Source organism: Puntigrus tetrazona, chromosome 14 (genome assembly GCF_018831695.1).
Source record: "Puntigrus tetrazona isolate hp1 chromosome 14, ASM1883169v1, whole genome shotgun sequence".
Lineage (NCBI taxonomy): Eukaryota > Metazoa > Chordata > Actinopteri > Cypriniformes > Cyprinidae > Puntigrus > Puntigrus tetrazona.
This window is the reverse complement of record NC_056712.1, coordinates 23,343,777-23,359,087: the sequence shown is the minus strand read 5'-3', so window position 1 is coordinate 23,359,087 and position 15,311 is coordinate 23,343,777. Positions and strand designations below refer to the sequence as shown.

At 35.5% G+C, this 15,311-nt stretch overlaps 1 long non-coding RNA gene across 2 annotated transcripts in view; it reads right to left on the bottom strand.

Moving 5' to 3' along the window:
* Window positions 1-395: 395 nt before the first annotated feature.
* The window catches only part of LOC122357577, a 91,394-nt gene continuing 76,478 nt past the window's right edge, over window positions 396-15,311 (bottom strand). The window contains exons 4-5 of one of the 2 annotated variants that reach the window (XR_006252497.1): window positions 3,069-3,410; window positions 396-2,941 (exon numbers count right to left, since the gene is read on the bottom strand). This is a non-coding gene — a long non-coding RNA (uncharacterized LOC122357577). Of the gene's footprint in view, window positions 3,411-15,311 lie in introns of both variants that reach the window. The other variant, XR_006252498.1, reaches the window with a different exon arrangement.

The following is a 15,311-nucleotide window of genomic DNA, read 5'->3' as shown; positions in this document are numbered from 1 at the left end:
TTCACTTATAACTGTCTTCGTATTCATATTAAACTATAAATAACGCAAAATCAAGGTATAGAAATATTCTGTGAGCGAGAGTCAAAACTCACGCACAATTTGAAGGTGAAAACATATTTTTGAAGTGCTTCTCTAGAACACTGTTCATTTTAAAACCCGGAAAACAATTAGCTATGGGCTTGCTCAGGAATTTTGAATGGTTTTTAAGAATAGCAAATGGGATTTAGAAGTAAAATAAGGTCTGTGGATGATGTTACTTCAAGAGACCTTCATGTTTAGTTTTACAGCATAAATTACGCAGTCATATTTTCAATTTTCAGACCGTAACACAAGCTGATAAGCATGTAGGCTCCAGTATACTCAAACATGCTTAGTTGTAGTCCTTATTAGCAACTTTATTAAACAGTGAAAAAATGAACAGACAGAATATAATATTATAAACAGAAAAATACATAATCTCAGTAAAATGTAATTGTATGACTGACTGGAGGTATTTTCAGGTGCTTGATGAGGTTTGAGTGGCTTTTTCATCTGCAGCATTATTAGAATGTCATTATTGTTGTAACATGATAGATAGCATTAGTAAAATGACCTCTAAATGATTACCAGTAACATATAGAGAAAGAACAATCCCTCTGACCTTCAGTAATTCAGCTAAAGGAATGTCACCTTGGGGAGAAGAAAAAAAGAAAGACTTTTCGAAAGTCAGTCAGAAGGATGTGCACTTACTGACATTTATATATTAAAGGGACAGCCCCCTGGAGAAAATGTGGGTTAAGTGTCTAATATTAGGGAACAATGATGATAGCTCAATCTACTGTACAACCTGTCAGTTATCAGCCTTGATTTTCAAGTCACACAACCTACTGACGACATGATTAAACTTATGGTCTCTACACACAATAGGCATTACTTATATATCCAATTCTTAAGTTTGGGACCAATAAGTTTTATGTATTATATTAAACTGATCATATACATGTCGTTCTTTTAAAAGTTCTATTCATCAAAGAGCGATTCTTGAGGCTTCCATTCAGCTTTGTCATCACATAAATCTATTTCACTTTTAAACGGATAGCTCACCCAAAAATGAAAATTCATTAATTATGAATTAATAATAAATAAAATGTTTACCCTCTTGCCATTCCAAACTTTTAAGATCACAAATTTTATGTTATGTATGTTCTACTGTGAATAAAATAATGGCTTGTGTGATTTGAATTTTTTTAAGCTTTCATTTTATTTAAATTTGAAAAAAATACCAATCTTTCTGAAATTTGGGTTGCATTTCATTTTATACCTTTAAATATATTCAAATAGAAAACATTTGTTTAAAATTGTAATACTTTTAATAATATTTGGCAATATTACTATTTTTACTGTACAGAACACAAAAGTAACACAAACTACATTATCGCTGTGTTCATGAAAGCCACTATTGCCAACCCCTAAACATTTAAAGGTACAAACACATCAATATACGGCAAGGGGGATCAGTCATCCAGTCAGGCAGACAAATACACAAACCGAAATAAGCCCTGTGTTCTTACATGAACTTAACAATTCCTGCATATAAAATGCAATATGCTCTCTAAAAGCACAAACAGTCACATGTGCTTGCTTAAATTCACTTTCATCTCTACTTCCCTATATTAGAAGCTGATGCGGGTATAATGAGCTACACAGCAATATGTCCCTTTGACTACGTTTCATAAGTAATTTACTTTAGCCCAAGTGATATGGAGTACTACTTGGATACTTAGAAAGCACACAATAAAAATACATCAATGCAAACAGCATCAGTCTTTGATCAGGAATTTACAGAGAATTGATGACTGTGTTTCATTTCACCTGCAGGAAAGTGTTCTTGCTGTTAATCTTTTGAATCTTGCTCGCTTTTTGCTCACCCAGTTGTCTCAGACATTTGACAGGTTCCCAAAACTGCTACTTTTCAGGAGAGAAGTGAGTATTTGCTGTGTTTGAGGACACAAGAAAAACATGCGGTTAATTTCTTTCCCTCACAGGCATGAAGTGTGTCAAGTCTAATTTGAAAATAAATCAAAGTTATTCAGAACTATCAAAACTAGTTTTTTTTTTTCAGTGACTGTACGGAAAATTGTTTGCGGGCTTGAGTCATTAGTTCTCTGACAGCTCGGCATGCCCCTGTTTCCAATCACAAGAGCACTGTAGGTAACATCCATCTTTTATGTAAAGGGGAATTTGGATAACATGTAACGTTGCTGAGCTTGTCCATCACCCACTGCAATTTTCTTTTGTTCCTGACCTCAGGGTGGCCATAATCATTTTCTCTCTGAGGTGCAGCCATGCATGATGTGCGGCATACACCTAAAATGTCACAGCAGAAATTATACTGTATATAACTTACACACTGATTGGTTGTGTGAGAAGATTATTCTTACCGATAGGAAAATAGATGTCATACATGACACTTTGCACATGATCTTAAAGTTTTGTTGGTCTAAATTTCAGTGAGTGTTACGACATTGAAGTTTAATCTTTGAGGAAGGACTGGATTCATTCGTTTGAAATTTTCCAGTACCATCAGGCTTTTTCTTCTTCTTTTTTTTTCTCGTTCCTGCTCTGCAGGGTAGATGAAAATGTCAGGATGATTCCTGTGCGGATGTTCCTGCGACAAGCATCTAAAATACTGACTGCACATAGTGATCAACTCCATTCTTTATACCCATGGGTCTGATTAGCATTCTCCGATAGAATAAGATTTAGGAGTATGGGGAAGCCGGAAACAGAGAGAAAAAGAAGGAAATGTGGAAAGAATGGCTTTGATACTGTGCAATTAATGTTGTGAAATTGAACTGAATGATGCTCCTTCTTAAGGGATCTTTTAATTACTCACTGAAACTTCCGTTTCTTCCTTCTTCTTTTTTGTCTATTCGATCTCTCATTCTGAGGTTAGTGTACCCTGAGGGGAAATGAGCAGATAGCTTTGCAACAAATTAAATGGTCCGTTATTAAGCACCAAGGCCAATTAAAACAGGTGTCATTAAGCACTGTTTATCTAAATGATGAACCTAATGAATATCAGCTACCTCTTTTTTTTGCACCAAAGTGTTGCATTCTTCTGCACATCTCCCTCCCGTCCATCCTTCCTTTCCTCTCTTCTTCGCTCCATCCCCAGAGCAGAATTATTAGAGAAATTGGCAGCATCACAAACCATCTTACGTGCGCGCTAGAAAGAGGCTGACTGTCCTTTGAAGATTTTTTTCTCCTCTTCAGTTGCGAGGGGTGAAAATGGAACTGTATGTTTTTGATCAGCGGGATGACACGTTAGGCCCCGCGCCGCTTTGATGAAGTTGTCTTGCATGGCGCTGGATGTAGTTCAAAACCGCGAGATGTGGAGAGAAATGTCGTGGGTGAGGAAAGCCTTGACCCTGGCGGTATAAAGGGAATGGGGGAGTCGGGGAGAGGGGGAGAAAGTTAGAGGCAAAGGACACCAGACAGGGCATTGTGCTTTTCATGTTCCTATCAAGTTCGACTTTTTCGGGTAAATGAAATCGAATACTTCTACAGAACTTGATGGATTTGTATTTCATGGACACTTTATAGAGTAGCCAGTTTACAGTGGTGTAAAGTATGTAAGTAACGGTAATTCATTTAGGGGAGACTGGAATTTACATTTCCAAATGAAAAAGATGCATTTTATGCAATTAGACTTTGAAAAAGCATACTTTTACTATGACTGTAATCTACGCTACCAGTCATTTTTTTTTTTTTCACTCCAGTCTTGAGTGTTTCATTTTTTAAGAATCATGACACGAGGAATTATGGCAAACTTTCAGCTTTGAAATTAATCTAGCCCTTACCCTGAATCTTACATTTTAAAACATATTAAAGCAGAAAAATGAATTTTAAATATTTCACAATTTTAATGTTTTTTGCTGTATTTTGGATCAAATAAATGCCAGCTTTGTAAGTGGAAAATAAATCTTTGCAAAGCATTAAAAATCTTGTTGTTCAAAAACGTTTGACTGGTTGTGTATGTCTACCTTCACATACACTAGAATCTACTAAATATTTTCACATATATAATTTATTTCTGTAAAGGCAAAGCTGACTTTTCAACAGTTAACAAGATCCTTCGGAAATCATCCTTATAATAATATTAATAATAATTATATTTTGGTGAACATAAGAGACTACCTATGAAATTGAAAAAAAATACCTTAAATAAAAATGTAATTATTTTAATCTTCTGACACCAGTATTGAATGTAAATGTAAAAAAATAATGTAAATAAGAAGCCAATGAAATCATGTCTTCTGGTTAATTTTACATATCTTTAACTTTAAATAGAAATAAAATACAAAATGTTGCAACCTTGCGTCCTTGCGAAGAGATGTTTCATCAGTCATTAAAGACACTTAACAGACAAAGGGCATTAAAAAAAGCTTTCAAAGCTCTAAAAAGTCATATCTGATAATCTAAAAGACATTCAAAGTACTAAAATTATTGAAAGTTACAAAGTCCTCACCCCCCAAAAAGGAATTTGAACATAATTTCTTTCCGCAAGACTTTCATGTTTAGAAGTTTCAAGATTCACAAATCAAATGGTGATAGAGACATCTGTGCCCTTATCTTCTCCTGCCACTTCTCTGTTTGTGTGTGTGTGTGTGTGTGTGTGTGTGTGTGTTCAGGGAAGCTCTCTGAAAGCCAACTTGGTGCTCTTTGAAATTTCCGTCCAACCACTGGCTGCGTGTGCTCTCTTTTCAACACCTCAGGAAAAAGCCATTACCGTCAGGCCTTCTGTAAACAAGCCCCGTCGCCTGTTTGTGTTCGTCACAGCTAAGGACCTGTTGTAATAGTTTTTTCATGGTCATTTCACACAATCAAATTATGCCAAGAAAAAGCAGTGAGGGAAAAAAGAAAAAAAGTTAGCACTCACCAGCTATGGAATAAATAAGAGAGGCAGGGGGTTGGCGAGAGAACGAGGCGAATAGAAACGTTTTTGAGGGAGTTTTAATCAAAAAACGTTGGACTGATGAATCATAATGTGATTTTTTTTTTTCACTGAAAACAGGGCATTATTTATCCTGGGGTAAAACTGCTGTGAAATTGGAGGAAAAGGGCTGGTGTGACTCGCAAAAGCTGTTCACAGAAGAAGACTGCCAACACATTGAGATGGTTACCACACAGAAGAAAAAAACATTTTTACATAAGAACTTTGCTGCTAAGAAGGAATTTATTAATTAACAAAAAAAAAGCAGTTTTATATGTAAATATTTAAATATTTATGAAGCTGAATTTTCAGCAGCCATTACTCCAGTCTTTAGTGTCACGGTTCATTTATGTTATTTATATCATTATAATTTATTTATCAGAAATGTCATACATTGTTTATCAATTTTATCATTATATACTGTCCAGAACTGTGACCTTTAGCGAGACAAACACTTCACACAAACGTCTCAAAGGATTTCGTGCATATTTTACAAGGGGGCTAGTTCCTCGCTCGTACAAATTCACACAATTTTTGCCAAATTATAAAGATTTTATGAGTTGCGCAATTCGTGCGAATTTGTACAAATGCCTACAGCTAACCCCGCCCCTAAACCTACCCATCACTGGGGTTTACAAATCAGACGAATGAAGTCGTACGAATTAGCCATCTCATAAAACACATCCAGGTTTGAATTTGTTCCACGTTGATCCCACTTCCACCTTTTCCTCTCATCTATAATTTTTTTTTTTTTATTAGCTCTCTATTGTCTCTGTCAACAAAACGTGTTAGAGAATCTCCCGAAATAAACCTAACATTTTAATGTAGCAGAAGATTCGGTCTCGGAGGAATATCTTATTACGGTGTCAAATAAATTCACAAATCAGATTACTGACTAATACGGACTATAGCTAGTATAATTACATCAGTCAGAAAGCCTCACCGAAAGCACATTTCTGAAATTTAAAATCCCCTTTTATCATGTTTCATAACCATTTTGGCCGGTAGCTTCATTCATTGCGTCTCTCACCTAAACATCATTGGGCTGTCGATTTTAAATGGGTTGATTTGATATATGTATTTATTCAGGGCGGGTTTGTGAAGGCTGTGTGTGTCTGGAGCTCTCTGAATCACAGTGTTAATTATGAGACTAGGCTCTTCTCCAGACAGAGCTCCAGCATTAGTATGAGCTGGTAGTGAAGACTTTAATTTATCCCCTGGTGCATTGGACTGGCAGATCAGCTTCCTCTAAAGTTCATGCTACACAGACCCTACGGCCAGAAGCTGTATTCTCTCTTATTACATTTGAAATTAACCCACGTCTCCAAAACGGCAATTTTTTAACCTCTCTAACTTCATACAGTACATTACACTGCTATGGTACTGTACCTTTCAATGGCCACAACTCGAGCAGCGATTCATGAGGGCTCTTTACTGCTGTGTGAAACATAATAATGAAATTCTAATTTCAAGTGCTTTGCTTGAACAGAGTCGGAATTAAATTGTGCTGATAGTTATTTTTAAGCTTCAGCTTTGTGCTAATTCTTTGAGCCATCGGGTATATTTTACAGAAAAATTCTGTAAATTGTAAAATTTTTAGAAGTGAAATAGAGCAAGTCATTGTATAATTTAAACTGTGTGACACGTCACATTGAATAATCATGTTTCCTGACAGTTTTCTCTTTATGTACATTTGGGTTTTATGTTACATCTTCTTTTGTTTAATGAGTGTTTGATGCATTATTTAAGGTTTAAGTATGGTGTTCTGTGTCTTTTTTCTTTGACCACCTGCATCATTATGGTGGAAAGAAACTGGTTTAAAATGAAATTTTCTTGTTTTGCCATTTATACTTTACATTATTCTTGCAAGCACATATAATTAGTAATCAGAATTTAATAAATATTAATTGTGAGTAATCACATCCAAAAATATGTTTTTCTATTTAAACAATATATCTGTTTATATTTATTATGCTTATATAAATGCACACACATATAGTATATCTATATTCAAATAATTTATATTATATATAATCAAAACGAAGTATTTATCTTAAATATATACATAATAAACAAAATATATTTTCATTGTGATTAATCGTGACAGCAAATTTTATATATATAAAATGCAACAGATGTTACTTACCTTTTAGCTTAAATTTGTCGAGTGATGAAGAGCCCTTCTGATTGGTAAAAGTGTTACATAGGGTCTTTATGCAGGGGAATCAATCCAGGTTAGCACATACACACATACATACACACGCAACAGTACACGTCTGGTGAATTACCCTAATGGAATATACAATCTGATCTAGCTCACTCAAAGCAATATGATGAATGGACGTGAAGCTCTTTGGAGTGAGAGTACGCAGGAGTGATTGAGGTCCAGTCTATAACAAAGACTGTTGTCAGGTTCAGGGTTTAAATTACAGGAGGCTATTAGCGAAACAAGCCACCGCGTTATAGCTACACTTCCTCACACACTCCCTTCCGCCATCCCTCCTAACTCAAAAGGAATAAGTGGGCAGAATCAACTTTGCCGATATCCATCAAACGAAATGAGTTTGCAGAAGGCGCTCAAACGAACACTTCAATCGTGGCCCGCATTCAAGTGGAGAAATCTCTCTTTGAACCACGTTTGTGCGTGCATGTGTGTTTCCTTAATTCTGATAATGGTTTTAATGCAATCAATGCGAACAAAGGCATCAATTTGATGCTTTATTTGTTGGTTAAAAGGATAGAAGAGAGGTCAGGCTTGAAAACATTCAGTGATTACACACAGGCAAAGTGTTGCTCTGGTGCCACGTTCATTAGTACAAACTGACCTCGGAAGCTTCATGAGGTTAATAACAGGCACTGAAAACTCACACAGCTCATGTACATGTGAGATTCTATTCTTTAAAAATGTTCTTTCTCATTTTAGAATCGCAGCATACGCAAGAAGGATGTATAGTGCGTGACGTACGCGTACTCTGGTCTGGGACACCTGCTGTATTCCAGATATCTGCTAATTGGATTACCAGCCACGAGGATCTTTTTTTTTTTTTTTACATCTCAGAAATCTGACCTTGTCGACAGGTGAGCCAATCAGCAGAAACGAAAGATGAAATTTAATTGATGCTGCACGGCAAAAAAAAAAAAAAAAAAAAAAGAAACTATAGCAAGATCTAAATCAAGAGTATGTAATGGGAAAAAAAGTGATCAGGAAACATAATCACACTTTTCCTAATTAATTTTACATTATGCCTTGAGCACAGCAAGGACATTTGTTCAGTGACCATTACTGAAACATCTACCTTAATGAATACCGGAGATGTTAAATACAGGCTATCGTGGACATGGATTAAAAGCGGCACAAGGGTTTTTAGAATGACAAGCATTTGTTTGAACGAACAAGACTCTAATTGCATCATCTTAGTACCAATCATAAAGGGATTTTTTTGAATGCAAATGACTTTTTATGCTAATATTGTGTCGTTATAGTATGGCTGGAAGGACTGTATTAGCGGAAATTATATTTCCATGGTAATATCTTCATTGGGTCTGCTTAGCACCTGCTCTTTTATGTGTTACAGTGAAATTTCTTTGTTTCAGAGACCTCTAATTACCACATCATATAAGGGTTAAAGACGATTAAAATAGCAAATGCAACATTTAAGTAGATCAAAGGCATTAAAAACATCAGCTCAAGAGAGAGAAAAAAGGTTTATAAAGTCTGCCATTAAGATTAGATGAACAAAGAAGGAGCTTTTTTATGACTATTACTGATTTCTTATTATATGTTGAGTTTTTGTTGTTATAAAAAAAAAAAGAAAAAAAAAATCACACTAAATGAATAGGATCTATACACACATGCATTCAGTACAGAACATTGGCCTATGGCCTCCACCATATGCTCTCTAACGCAACAGAAACAAGAGCAGAACTTTCTTGTTAATAAAGTCACGTTTGGCTTGTCTGTAGATTTAACTCCTCTGGGATTTTCTTTGCAATCAGCTTTGAAGCCACGGTGAATGTGGCAACGGGAAGTCCCAACGGTCCAAACAGGAAGTCATCGTCAACACCTGGCATTACAAATTCTGACCCTCCCCTAATGTATCCTAGGTAGTCATCTTAATTAGCTCATGAGGATGCATATTCATGAATGCGTTCACATACAAAGGAGTAATAAAAGATGTTAGTAAAGTGCTGCTCACCTTCTACGAGCGTTAATCCAAGCCCCACCTACTTTCTAATCAGCCATTCAACTCATGGTTTCCTGCAGGAGAATCTCTGATGGAATGTGTAACGCTTTCCACAGGGATTTCGGGTTGAAATCTGTGGAATTTTCCAGAATGACTTTGGTAAGACGTCAAAGAGAGCTGAGGGCGTTATCAAATTAGTCGAAATATTTCATTTTATTCATAATTCATGAAAATGCATGGTAAGGGATGCAATTTGGAAATCTGCATAATTCTTTTGTATATATTTCATGTCAGCTTGGAATAAATATATGCATTCATATTCAGTGCGTTCTGGATCTATGAAATTAACTGCATTTAACAATTTTAGGGTATAATCGAATGTCGTTTGAGGCCAACGAGCTCAGCTGCTCAGCTGAACTCTGAAATGTTTTGTATTCCAGTCAGCTTTACTTATTCAGTTATTTATCTAATCTTAATACGATAAGCTTTAGTATGTCAGTGAACACCAGAGCATACCTAATGAAGTAGTTTAAATGCAAATCATTGTCAGATGAAAGCAAAATGAAGTAAAAAATAAATAAACTAAAAAACTTTAGGGACTGATGCACAATCGTGCCGTACAAACACACATGTTCTCTAACTGAAAGAAGCATATGAAATTTTTCATCATGTTTCTGTTTCTTCTACTTGTGTCCTGCATCACTCACGCTCTAAAAGATGCTAGTGATCAAAAGCTTTGAGGTGCCCTTGATTCCAGTCCCCTACAGATTCGCTGTGTCTTTTTGTTATTCATCTGATTCCTCTTGCATTTGAGATTCCTCAATTAAAACTACTTTTTTTTTAAAGATCTCAGCCTCTCTTTTATGCGTGATTTAAATTCTTTCTTATTCTTTTTATTTTAATTTTATACATATTATAATACAAAAAAGGCTAATAAAACAATTATTTGATGTTGGTGAGATATTTGCAAAGTACAGAATATGTAAGAGTGAAAATATTTGTCAAACATTTAAATGATGCATTTCTAATTTTCCATATTTATAATGCTTTTTTTTTTATATATTTGGTGCTGTTTTTATAACAAGTAAAACATCACTAGTACTGATCGCACACTCTCAAAAATAAATGAAAATAGCAGAAAGAGCAGCTAAATGAGAATGGAAAATCATCTCAGCTTATTTTAACTGAAATGATCTGGCTGAAATCACACAGACCTGATCATGCAAAATGACAGTAATCAGCAAAATAATAGTAAATAATATATTGGCGATAATGGTAATAAACACCTCTGTCTCTCTGAAACGCGAAGCACGCTCTTAAAAGTCTCTGAACTCATTTCAGATCCATTTGAATCAATTAAAGAGAATTAAAGGACTTCTCAGCAGACTCACTGAATTATTTATTGCATTTAATGATCCCTGCGGAATAAAACATAAGTCCGATTTCTCATTCTGAATAATAAGTGATTAAGGGGGGCATTTCATTAACATTACTGTTACTGAAATTTGGCATTCAATATGAGAATGTTTTTGTGGATTATGTCCTCATTTCCTTTAGCACATAAAGATCTTATACAATCTTCACATTTAGCAACAGTGTGATCAAAATGGAGAAAATGGGTGAGCTTTATAGTACAATGAACATCCAATTAACTTTACGGTTACAGTTTTTGTGGCAGTTCACAATCTTTTGTTGTTCAGTTCATCTATTGAACTTTTTTTTCATATACATAGCTAATGGACTTCATGTTAATTCAAATAAAAAAAGAAAGTAATTTTCTTCTGAAGTCATGCCTGTACATGTAAATTAAAATGAGCTAATGACACACAATTATGTCCAGTGATTATAACACTATAGTGAAAATATAAAATTACATCTTTAATTTACTTCAAATCTAGCAGAGACATCTGTTATTCAAATGTAAAAACAAAAAAAGGGAAACTGATACTGGCAAAAAACACAATACATCACCTTTGTGCTAATTCAGAACGTTCCTCCACTACTATACGTCCGATACAATCAAGTAAAATTGTTGAAAGATTAATTACTCATGTTTAAATTAAGCCTTTAGATTATTTGGTAGTACGCTGTTGTGATTAAATACATACTGTATCCGGTTAGCATATGGCCATGCGTATTGTATTTTAATATGCAAACAGCATTGTGTGTGCCTATGCACATATGTGTATTGAGAATCCCTCCTGCAGCCCTCTGATTAACAGCAGAAATGCGTAATCCTGACATAATACCCTGCAGGCCTCTGTCTGAACACTAAACAGGACTGGGACAGGGGGATCAAGGGACTCTGGGAATGGAGAGGTGTCTCTGTTAGCTCCCCTTTCTTCCATGTGAAATGCTCATGGGGAACAGCCTGCCATTCACAACAACACAGCAGAGGCTCAAATCATGTGGTTCTCTTAAATATACAAAACCACATCAAATATTGTATTAAAGTGACGGGAGTGGGTTTTAATGCAGTACAAGCAAACTTGAGAAATGACACTAAGGAGGGGATGAACAACACCAGTTCGATTTAAAAGAAAAGATTTAAAAACATAATATAGTGCGGTGATGATACAATTTTCACTTCAAAATAGCTAGTCATTTTTATTTCTTTATTTATTTACAGATACAGAAATATAGAAAATACAGAAACATACACCATATGTTTTTATATATATATATATATATATATATATATATATATATATATATATATATATATATCAGCTGTGAAATCTGATCTCATCCTTGCACATCACTCCTGTTAAAAGCGTGCGATAGTAGCTGAGCAGATCAGATTAAATTTGGAATAGCCATATGACAGAAACAGCTGCACACCTTGAATATGCATCTAAAGCTCAGATTGTATTTATGTGAAAAAAAATAAAAGCACATTCAGCTCATTCTTACGTTCATATAATGACTAATGGTAGCTCTCCTTCCATATGTTTCCGCTCCGTCTGTTTTAAACGCTCCTGTCTGTCTCTCCAAAAACATATGCACACAGTCTGAGAGGTGTGCAGTAATTGACAGGTTGATCACCATTTAGATTTGGAGATGAAATGGCTTTCTCTACTGTGAATGATAATGAGCCAATAGCTAAGTACAATCCGACAGGTTTACTCATATCTGGGGAAGGGAAAAAAACTACAGTTTTGAATGCAACAACAGTTTGTAAACGCCAATTCACATAAATTTCATTAAGCGTTCAGACATTTTCAGCACATAGTATGCAATGTTTATTTTGGTATTACTAAATTGTGAGCAATCAGATTTTAAAGGAGACCTATTATGCTTCTTCTCAGGTGTCTCCAGAATGTGTCTGTGACGTTTTAGCTCGAAATACCCCCATATAAGGAATATTTTGAAAATGCCTCTTTTGCTTTTGGGTCAGGATGGGGTTAATGTTTAATGAATATCTAGAATGTCTGGTTTGTAGATAAACTAAAACTATAATTCTATTTTTATATTTAACTATATTTATATTTTAATATATTGCGCTCTGTAGAGGCACATACATTACTGCACAGGCATCAAAGGCTGCAATAAAATAGTAAAACGGAAGAATTATCTTCTCATATGCAACCATTCAAAACCTCTGCAGAATTCATGACTGCTGCTCCTAATTTTCATAAACTTTCATAGTTGGTAAGTTTTTTGCCTTGTGAACTCGCCAAGCCTTGATCAGTCTGTTTCTGTATTTGTTTAATGACCATTGCATGTGATGATGAAATGTGATGATTTTTATATTAGCTATTTGTTGTGGTGGGGAAAAACGTTTTTGGTTGGGTTCGAACTTCAGTTTAAAGCCTGTGCATACCACTATTTTTGAATTTGAGCAGAAACAGGCTGTTTTTGTGCATGTCTCTTTAAATGCAGATGAGTTGCTGCTCCCCATCCCCTTTTCCAAAATAGGGCTGTGATGTATGGTTTTCTGAGCACACGCATTCGAAGCACAATCAGAGATAGTGGCTGTCACACAGCAAGTGAGTACTAAACTAAACCTTCCATGTTCTCTTTCGTGCCTTTTGTGCTCCTTTGTTAAAAACACACAGGTTACATAAACACAGTTAGTTATGTCTGTGAAGGTTAATTGCTGGGAAAAAGACTATATTTTAATATTAGACGTGTGTTCTAATCAACCAAGAATTTTATCATAACAATCCCTATTCATATTGATCTAATAAAAAAATGTATGACAATGAAAGCACTTGTGCACAGTTTTTAGGTAATTTCTAACAGCTTTCAGTGCAACCTGTCTTTTGGCATTAAAGAAGTCATCAGATGCAAAATTCTCTTAATAAGTTTTTTGAACATGAATTTGAAGTGTTTGTACACATCCGTTTTATAGTGATACAAATCCACCCAATGTGTTTATTTTGTTTTTGTTGTGAGATTTCTGGCAGAATTACATAGTTGATTGACGAGGCTGTATTGTTTCGACCCCAATGCAAGGGAGAGACAAGATGTTTCTGATTGAGCTATTGAGGTGTTTCGTTGTTAGATGTAATAATGAATACAGAAGTCAATATTTACTCCCAACATCTGAGCAGTTGAAGACATAGAGGTTTAGCATTAGTTTCATTTTGAAGGAAATGCATAGACCCCCGATCTCATTTGAATCATCTACAAAAGTAGTGACTATATATATATGCTTGTCGCTGCTTATCAGTTTGCTTGTCACTCCACAGAAGAGAGGGGTGGGGTCAGCCGAGCTCATTAGCATTTAAAGCGACATGGACTACAATGGTAAAGAACAGGGTAAAGAAGGTATTTTTTACCATTAAGAAATTTCAACCAAAGCATACTATCATATACTAATGTGTAAAATGGGCATCAGATGACCCCTTTCAAATAGTACTGTCATGTTTTACTTAAGACGCAGTGAAGAATTAGCACTGAAAGGTGTGGATATAGTTATTTTTGCATCTGACCCTAATAAATATGCATTTGTTTCCCTTTCCCAAACACACAATTTATGACAGAAGAGTATTCAAATGAATCATGCAACAAGATATAGGCTACTAACATTTGCACTTGTGTAATTACTGGTATTTGAACCATTATTTAGAATAAAGTAGTGACTTCTTCATTCTTTATTAGTGATAATAAAATTGCTGTGCTTGGTATATTAGATATGTAAATGAGATGTTGCTTCTGTGTTTGAATGTTATTAGTAAATCACCCCCCGATATTTTCAGGGCCATCAACACTGTTTTGGAAATGCGCTCATGCGCTAATTTGCCCTGTTTAGTAAAACTGACCCTTAGATTTTTCGTAGTGTACACAGAGATGATAAGTGCGCTTTGAAACCCTGTTTCAGAAATGTGCAGTTGTAGGCCCCCTGATCGCTGTTGCCAAGTGAATGAACGGCCAAAATACATAAAAAGATTTCTGCTTTCAACCAGTAAGGATATATTCTAATAAACATTCTAAAATGGGCTATATATAATAATAAAAATATATATATATATAACCCTGCTGAGCATTGAGAAGAAACCACATCTGCTTGATCAAGTTTAAGCTTGACAGACAGCTGGTGTCTGTGTGTACCATTGATAAACAGATAGAAACACACTCACACACATACATACACGCCATATGTTGTGTTTTGGTTCAGTGCGCTCTCTCATTTGACTGCATGCAGAAGAGAAGGGCTCTAATTGGGTGTTTTCGCAACCAGATGTGCAATAAATTCCGTGTAGAACAAGATTATCATCAGTGGCACTGAAGAGTGAGACAGAGTTATGGCCCCAAAAGTCTATTAGCTCGGCCCATTTGCAGAAAATGGAGAGATAGGATTAAAAGACAGGAACGGAAATGAGAAGGAGCAGAGTTTAGGCAGAGGTGCAGGAATCGCGGATATCTAAGATGTCGTAATGAGGTGCATCGCCCATCATTATCCCGGGAACGTGATTGCGCTTGCAAATTTTTTTGATATTTTGCTTCTTTATTTGGTTTCTCATGAATATATTTCCTCTTGTTGAGTTTAACAGTGTTTGTAATGGACTGCACAGGCTGACTTTTTCGAGCGGGGAAAGAGAGAGCCATCTCAATGGACGCGCTGGCGTCGGTTTCAGAATCACTTGCACATATCAAAATCATTACTTGGCATTTCCCCTGATTGAAAGAGGCTAATTGTCCAATCA